At 39.2% G+C, this 8,630-nt stretch overlaps 1 protein-coding gene across 3 annotated transcripts in view; it reads left to right on the plus strand.

Annotated features, from left to right (window-relative positions):
- Positions 1–1,791: 1,791 nt before the first annotated feature.
- LOC130076408 (DNA-binding protein SATB1) overlaps positions 1,792–8,630 on the plus strand; it is a 67,117-nt gene continuing 60,278 nt past the window's right edge. For 2 of the 3 annotated variants that reach the window (XM_056241487.1, XM_056241486.1), the window contains exon 1: positions 1,792–1,999. The gene's annotated coding sequence lies outside the window, so the exon portion shown is untranslated. The remainder of the gene's footprint in view (positions 2,000–8,630) is intronic. The other variant, XM_056241483.1, reaches the window with a different exon arrangement.

Raw genomic sequence — 8,630 nt, forward strand, 5'->3', positions numbered from 1 at the left:
TTTAAAATTGCAATAGATCTGGGTGTTACATTTTTTTAAGTACAATCAGCTTGGATGTTTAAGTCATTTCAACATCAATACATTAAACTGACTTAAAAAATGTTGAATTTTATATATTTTATATATTGCTTAACTTGTTTTGATGAGAGAAAGTAATATAAAAACATATTGTCATAACTTATATTGATCATGTAATTTTTTTACAGCATAGGCCTATTTAGTTTATCTTTTGTGGAAAGGACAGAAGTATAAATGCTTATAAATCAAATTCTGTCATTTAACATCCATCAGCATGATCACAAATCAAAATATAGATAGCCATATATCAAAGTCAGTGCTTTCAAAAGAAAAGTTTGCCCTTTATTATTTTTTTTCTCAGAGACTCAGAGCTTGTCACTTCAGGAGGCTGGTGGTCATGTTACAACACTCTCTGGTCTGCACTCTTCATTCAAGGTTTCCTCATGTTGCATCATTGTAATCTCTATATGAGTTCTATCCATGTTTGCATTACAGTAATTAATAAGCATGCTGACATTATTCTGTGTGTGGAGAAAAATCACAGGCTGAGGAATTCCACACCTAATGAAACACTGGCGTTCTAATTCGAATTTTAAAAAATTCGAATTCTTTAAAAAATTCGAAACTTTGTGTTCAGAATCCAAACTGTGCGGCGTTAATTATTTCCTCTTCATCAAAGGAAGGAAGCGCTGAAGCTCTACTGGAAATCTGCTGGTATCTGATGAATGTTTACTGTCGAATAAATGTCAGATTAACTCTGCTGTAAAAGCTTTCTAATAACGTGAGCGTTTGTGTCGGATGACTCACATTTGAAATGATTCTTTCTCATCATCATCATCATATCTGGTGCAAAACTCCCGCAGAGCTACAGTTCACCTCAAATAGTTTCCTTTTCCGCCCTGAATATTAAAATATAATACGCATGTGGCAGATCTATATGTTTTCACCGCGATTAAACAGGTGTTTGAAACATGTCGTCAATTAAATGCAAGTAAATGTTTAAAAACATTTTTTAAATGCATTATAAAAGACATAGGTAATAAAACGTCTTTAAGTTGTGCTGAAAATTACAACTCTATAGCATAAATTGTCGCTTTAGTGTGTGTCTAACATTTAATTATTAGCCTAAACGGACAAATTCATAAATCAGCGCTCAGTTAGAAATGAGGGATAAATTCCATTATGTTGGCTAAACCTTAAAAATAACCAACATCTTCATTCACTGAAGCGATAAAACAACAAAATTAATATATGATGTTTAGTTTGAAAATCAACATCCGCTTTAAATGCGCATCGCAGCTAAAAAAATAAAATAAATCTCTCTAAATGCAGTTGAATTTCAATCTCACACACGCATGTGCATAATTGAAAACTTATTGATCTATAAACAAGTAAATGCGCTCATAATTTTTTTTCTTCTTGTGATCCCGCATCAAGATGCACGAGAGCCGCGCGCGCGCGCGTGTGTGTGTGTGTGAAGTCGCACATAAAATCAAATGACTAGAAGTGTAAACACACAGTGGCTGTGGATGGCAAGTTTTAAATAATTTTATACAGTCCCCTGCCTGACAATTTTAACATGTGGTGTGTAAATATGTGAATGGCTGAGTGTGAAAGTGGATGAGTCCCTGGAGAGCGCGCACGGAGACGCGCCGCTCCAAAAATCAAAGTGGGGCAAGAAGACGCGGTGCGCCACAGCTGGCAGATCGTCTTATGTCGACGGGGAGGGGCGGTTCGTTTACCTGACACCCCTCTCCTCGAGCTCGAACCCTCCCCCTTCCCTCGCGCTTCTATCCCGCACCGCAGCCCACGTTACGCGCAGTCCGTGCGCTCCCAACTCCAGCGGTACGCGCAGGGACACCTCCATCTCCATCCGCGAGCAGAGCTGTGGATCTCTCAACGCGGGGACGAAGTTAAACGAGCCTTCTCAACTTTTGGATGGAAAACGAGAGCATTCGAGGAGATTGCTAACTTCTCTAAGGTATTGTAGTATTTCCTTTCGCTCTCTCTCTCTCTCTCTCGATGTGTGTGAGCATCTGCTCCGAACGCAAAGCTGCTGTTTATTTAACGGACAGTCAGATCTGTTTGCTGCCCTCTCTTATCAATAGATTGCATGATAAAGAATTGATAACGAAAGAAGAAAAATCATTCATTCATACTTTCAGGTTTCAGTGATATCCAGGTGTTTTTTATATACATCTCTAAATGTAGATTTTTGGCAGAAGTTCATTTTTAATAGTGTCTTGACAAATGCAATGATTTATAACCACACAGCTCCAGATTATAAGAGTGTTTTAAACACAATCCGGTGGTCAGGGTTGCATTTATATGCATTAATGTGCACAAGATCAAAATAGGGAAAAAAAGGAGAAACAAATCCCATTTTATGGAGTCAAGAGACAGACATGCTCCTAAATAAGACGAAATGACTAATACGACTAAATGCTTCTAAATAAAACTGACTCTCAGCCTGCAGAGAATCGCATCACACTGATTTCTTTTTTCTGTAGGCTGGTGTGATGTATAACTTTATATTTCAGGATCATATGAGTTTTTATAGGACAATGTAGTGGTCAGGACCCTGTTTCAGATGCAAACACGAGAAGTGTTTACATGCAGAGAAAAGAAGATCTGACTTTAGGGAGTTAAGATTCAAATGCACAATATTTATAAAATAATTTTTTTTTTAATTGATCATATTAAGTTAAAAGTCAAAGCCCAGCATTAAATGCATGTTTGTCTATATCTATATCTGTTTCGTAAAATCTACTGTCAGTCAGTATATTTGCTTTGAAAAAAACTATAAGATACAAGCAGATCATTGTGTGTTCAGGAGCTTAGCACTAACAAATAATTATTCACAACTGAGATCCACTTATTTTTGACCCGAATTGCTTGGATTTAGGCTCTGAAAAAATCAAATAAAAATATATATTTGTCTGCGTGCTTTTAAACTCACATCTACTGCTCGTAATTGACAATTAAATGGGGTGTGATAGAATAAATTATGTTACAAAGTGCTTCATTAAATGTTGCATTTAAATGTATGTACATTACAGTTATATGGTTATGAGTGGCAAGCATGCATTACTATCATCACGCTGTGTTGATGAAGTGCATGATCTCGTTCACACAGTTACTCGTGGCCAAGGTGCCGTCCACAAACTGTACTTGTGAAGATGAGACTGTTGCAGTGCAAAACGATGTGCGTGTAATTAACGCAGGAAATTAAACCGTGATGATAATAAGGACTGCATGTGAAATATCATCAAGTGTGTGACTGACACACTTTTGGAGTTTATCTGATCCCTCATTAGGAGGTCAGTGTGGTGAAAACGAGGTTCTTCTTCTTGAGATTACTCTATTTATCTGGGGTAGAATTAGTGTGGTTGATCTGGTCAGTGTTTCTGAGAACAGAGTTCTTGTTCTCGTGAGCTCTTCCTGCCAGCGTCAGGTTTGCTTCTTGTAAGTGCTGTTCGACATCAAAGTCAGTGCGATTATGCAGGTTTTTCACACTCGTTTCATTCTTACATCTCGTGGATGGTGTCACATTGAGAAGTACAGTCTGCTGATGTGAAACCGTGTGGGCCCTCTCGATCTCAACCTGAAAGTTGTTAAGCATCTTTATTGGCATCACTTAACCCCATTTCCACGGCTGGCTGTTGCTGAGATATACCCTCCCTGATATGATAAGCGAGCCTCGATTCGTATCTGTGTCCCAAATCTCTGCATTGTTTGGCACGCTCGGACGGACTCTAAGAGGTGCAGACGTGTGTTTTAAGAAGCACCGAGAGCGATGCCGGTTAGGCCCCGAACGCAACAGTGTGTCAGAGTAGTAATATCATGTTGTAAATGTGTTAAAAAAGAGTGTTAAAGCGCTCTCTGAACCCGAGATCATGCTGCCGGTGACCGAAGCTGCATCTCTGTGAGACAAACACACACACCGCTCGCCCTCCCGACCCTTCGAGACCAATTACCCGGTTATTTCCAGCATCACCTGAGAGTATAATCAAGCCAACTCGTCCTTGATGAATTATTTCCACTCCGTCTCGCATGATTTGTCCTGTTGTAAGTGACAGCAATCAAGGTGCGAGCTTTCCGTCGCCTGCGTTTAAAAGAGAGGAATGGAGAACTTCTGTGTCTGATTTTCTTGTAGAGAAGTCAAGAGTGGGTAAAAGAATTAATCATCTTAACCACGGCGGTAATGAACGCTGAGGTGAAATAACAGCTCAGCAAAGAGAAGAATTATACTTGTGGTTATAGAGCACGGTAAATACCTGTTTAGCTGCCAGCGTATGCATTTATTAGACTGTCGCCAGCAAATAAGAGGTCTGTCTCGTTTTTTAATATGTGGCTGCTTGGAGATTCCACCCTCTTTGGAAAAGAGCTGTTATGATTTCTAATAGTTAGGAAAGGTAACAATGAATCAGAGACTTTTGATGACAAGCTCAAACCAGTTTGGGAAAACGAAAAAAAAAAAGAAGAAGAAAGGAAAAATTAAGGATTGTTTGTGCACGCTTGAGCTCTGAGTCAAGCAGACGATCACATGCAACTCCAAAATAATTGAGCAACTTTTTTCAAGATCATTTGCATATATCAGGACCGATTTGACGGTTGTGCTAAAAATCCGCGTTTCATCTCGTGTTTAATTCCTCAAGCGCTCTCTAACTCTTTTTTTCTTTTTTTTTTTTAATTTATGTATTTGCTCGCTTTTATCTGGTTTTAAGAATCGTCGCCGGATCTTTTCAGAGGACAAAGCGTCAAAAGTGCGTCATGTTGATTTGGTCATGCTTGGGCTAAATGACATTTGTGTCAAATCAGAAGAGCAATATTATCATTCTCCGCAGAAGCATCACTAATACAATTTGAAATACGCACTCGGAGCCACCTTTTTAAAATTTCGCATAACCTAAATTTAGACACTCCATATGTTTTGATCTGATGTTATTGTCTGCTCTTTCTATGCTTGTCGTTATCCGATCTGTGTAGGTTTTCTCGAATCCTTTGTTCTGGTAAAGCAACACAAAGACAGCAGTATGTATCAGAGGAATGCACATACTGCAAAAGATCAGGGTTTTAATACCCACCCACATACTCGCAAGAAACAATTAAAGAAGATACTCTCTTCTACAGTGCACACACACACACTCATGCACTTATAGAGATTTGGTGGGACGCAGATTAACGCCATATAAATCTTTGCCTTTGCAGTGTAGTAGGCTGAAAAGAAGCACGGGCTTTTCATTTGTTGCTTTTGATTGGTCGTGCACACACACACACACACACACTAAAAAGAGAGGGAAGAGGTATATTGATAAAACGCTGCAAATGTTGTCATCAGGCCTCTGATTCTTTCGCTTATTTGATGCATAAGTTCAGATGCACATCCCTCTATGTCTCTGTATTTGAACCTGATGACCTTTCAGAAACTCTAATACGCACTCATTACCAGACTTTTGTTGCATTCAATTTGCTTAGGGTCGAACCGTGTGTTAAATGGCGCAAGCGAGAGCATTGCACTGGTTTTGATACAGCTGAAAGCATAGTAGAATGAGAACTTTGTGAATGACGGGCGTTGCAATTCTGCTAAAAGTTGTGCGTGGGCTCAAGCATTGCATCTCGGTAAAGCCTGGACAAAGAGCTTCACACCCGTTTCCCCCTCCCTGTCGCTTTAACTTTATTAATTGTTGATACGTTGCGATCCACGAGGCAGAAATTAGAAGGCTGATTATTGTATCATGTGATGCTGCCCCACCGCAGTGACAGAAAACTCATTTCCCAGGCCTTGAAACTGATCTCACTTGATTGTTAGATGAAGGATTTGTTTTATAATTCGATAAAAGCGGGGAATAAACAAGCCGATAAAGAGCCTCTCTTGTGCGCATGGAGCGAGTAATTGTTTTTAAATAATTGATACGGATTCCTTCGGGACTCTCAAAGAGCAGGATCTTTGTGTTGTCGTTTTGCGGCCGGACTTTAGGATCCCACAAAAGCTCTTGCACGCTTTCACTGATTTAAAAGTCTGCTCGGCAGGTGCAAGGAAGCCACAGGGGGACTTTTACAGTGCACACTCAACTGCTGGGTTGTTTTTTTTAACCCATGGTTGGGTCAAATATGGGCAAACCCAACCGTTGATTTACAACTTTTAAACCCATATTTGATCCAAACATGGGTTGAAACAAACCCAGAATATTTTTTTAAAGCTTACAGTGATTTTATAAAGCTATTAAACACGTAAAGTTATGGACATGTCTAATAAGTCTTGTGTCTGCTGTTTATTATTATTATTTAAATTTAATACACTTACAAGTCATGCACTCTAAAAAATGCTGGGTTGTTTCAACCCAAATTTTGGTCAAATAAGGACAAACCCAAATGTTGGGTTAAAAATGCAATTAAAACATTAACAGTTGAAAGTGAAAGTTGAAGTTGGGTTAAAATTTGACATTACATTTTTAACCCAACATTTGGGTTTGTCCATATTTTACCCAAATTTGGGTTAAAACAACCCAGCATTATTTAGAGTGTGTGAGTCACGCAGCACAGTCAACTGCAAACTACTGTATATTAACGTGCATGAGTAACATTCTGTCTACAATGTGCCAGCGAGCAATATGTAATGAGTTCCAGGTTTTGGTGTTTCCAGGAAATGTTTGTTTTTTAATGGAGATGTGTGTGTACTGCCCATTTGCCTGCGCATTGATTGAGTCTCTCTGTTCAGTGTGTGGTGGGCACTGATGACTTACCCCATGCTGTGTGTGTTATCAAACTGCTGAGATGCTCTTGGCTCTGATTTATAACACTACCTCAAATAATCTTGTTAATGCACATTTAACATTGCGGAAGTGGCAAGCACATAGACTAAACAACACCTACGCGAGCGAGCGTTCAGAGTAGCGCTGGTGAAATGTGCCGAGTGATAAGCAGCTAAAGAGAGGAGGACCGTACTGTCTCGTTGTCCTAAGGGTTTATAACTTCAGATGTACACTTGCTTTATTGTGTCGCTATTCCAGGATAAAGGGGAAAAGGCTTAATAAACAATGCAACATCTTTAGGATGCTATGAAACGGAGGGGAAATAGATCAAATCCTCTGGGTTTTTGAAGAGGTATTTTTTTTTATCAAATGTAGTCCATTTATTTTTTGCAAAAAAAGATTTAATATGACCAAATATTTCATCTGATGTCATATGAACTGAGCGTTGAAATCTTATATAAAACAGTTTATGACCAAAACAATAGATACAAGTGTGAAAGTGAGGCAGAAACAGCTTCTATTTTACATTGCTTTTTGTGCATTATATTTTAGCATATAAGTTTGCCCTGAGCATGTTGGCATTTTAAACTCTTCAATTGTGTTTACCCTTCTTCAAATAGGCGAGAGCTGAATTATAACCACAGTTGATCAAATCATTTCTGCTCTGTGAATCTGCATGCCCTCCTGTATGTCAGGGTGTGTGTGTGTGTGTGTGTGCCAGGGCTCTTGGCAGTGTGTGCACCTGTTGGCAGCATCAGGACCCTCCTGGCGAGGCCGGCAGAGATTGCGTGATGCTCTTGTGCGAGAGCAGAGGAGACGTCAACATGGCCGCCACGCTCCGCTCGCACCGCGCTGGTTCCTTCCTTCGTTCGGCCAGAGAGTCAGGCTGCAAATAAAAGCAGAACCATGCAACTCAATCCCTTTGTGAGCCACTGATGGATCGTGCAGAAATGCAGCAGAGATAAAACCATGAAACACATTTCTTTTTTTTTTTTTTTAAATCAACTGTATATTTTATATGAACATTGTGCATCGTTTTAGAAAATAGCCTCAATTGCATATTTGTGCTTTTTGTCTCGATGTGAATGTACTGGACGCCGTGATGAACTGGTTTTGACTGGTCATATTAGTTTGGGCCTGATCTGAGCGTGTCGCTGTCGCTGCTGCGCCACACAGTGTGTTTCACAAGGACTCGCATCTAAACACAGCAGAAACAAGCTTACTTCAATGCCGGAAGTGTGTTCAGCGCTGTACCAGTGACAGACCAGATGCATTGATATGCACTCATATGTAACATTAATAAAATCATTTACTCGTGTGTATGATATGTGTTTTGCGAATGCATCCACCTTTTTTGGCCATCGCTCTTCTCTTGCATGCGTTTCCTGTTTTTATCGACAGTGATACTTCATGTTCTAGTTCAGCTCTGCTGATTTCATATAGCTTTATCACCTTTAGTTTCATGTCTACACATGTTGCACACCCTGCCTTTAAAACCGTTACTTTCTTCACTATAATTAATTATTGGGCCTATTAGTCATTATGATTGTTGATTCTGGCATAGGCATTCGCTTGGTTACTTACAAACCAAAACTAATCTCAAGAAATAAACAGTGTATTTCAATCTCACTTGGCATTACAATAACACACAGCAGCAGAAACAAAGTATCCATGTTAGATAAATATAAATACAGTCATTTAACAATTAAATACTAAGCCTAAATATTCAGTTGTGGATTTCCTGTACTGGTAATATTTATATATGTATTCAGTACACAAGTCATGCTGAAATGATCTGATGTCGTCAACAGCAAGTTCAGATCTTTGAAAATAATTTGAACTATTCAGTTTCTTCCA

This window comes from Rhinichthys klamathensis, unplaced genomic scaffold, assembly GCF_029890125.1.
Source record: "Rhinichthys klamathensis goyatoka isolate OS25496 unplaced genomic scaffold, OSU_Roscu_1.1 h1tg000646l_1, whole genome shotgun sequence".
Classification (NCBI taxonomy): domain Eukaryota; kingdom Metazoa; phylum Chordata; class Actinopteri; order Cypriniformes; family Leuciscidae; genus Rhinichthys; species Rhinichthys klamathensis.